This window comes from Leptodactylus fuscus, chromosome 9 (genome assembly GCF_031893055.1).
Source record: "Leptodactylus fuscus isolate aLepFus1 chromosome 9, aLepFus1.hap2, whole genome shotgun sequence".
In the NCBI taxonomy this organism is placed as follows: Eukaryota; Metazoa; Chordata; class Amphibia; order Anura; family Leptodactylidae; genus Leptodactylus; species Leptodactylus fuscus.
In genome coordinates, this window is record NC_134273.1 from 934,597 (window position 1) to 934,879 (window position 283).

Sequence of the window (283 nt, forward strand, 5' to 3'; positions counted from 1 at the left end):
CCTTGTTACAAATGTTTTATTGTAGGAAGAGAAAGGCCCATTTTATATTTTGCTTTAGGATCATGTCAGTACACAGGAGCAGTATACATTATATATAGAGAGAGAGGATACAGGGCCCTGCACTTATACATTATACAGTCCTATGAGAAAGTTAGTGCCCCCCTATTAATCTCTGTAAATATTTTGGTGTTTGCCATGTCAGTCTGATCTCTTTAATAACTGATGGACACAGTAATATTTCAAGATTGGAATGAGGTTTATTGTAGTAACAGAGAATGCGCAA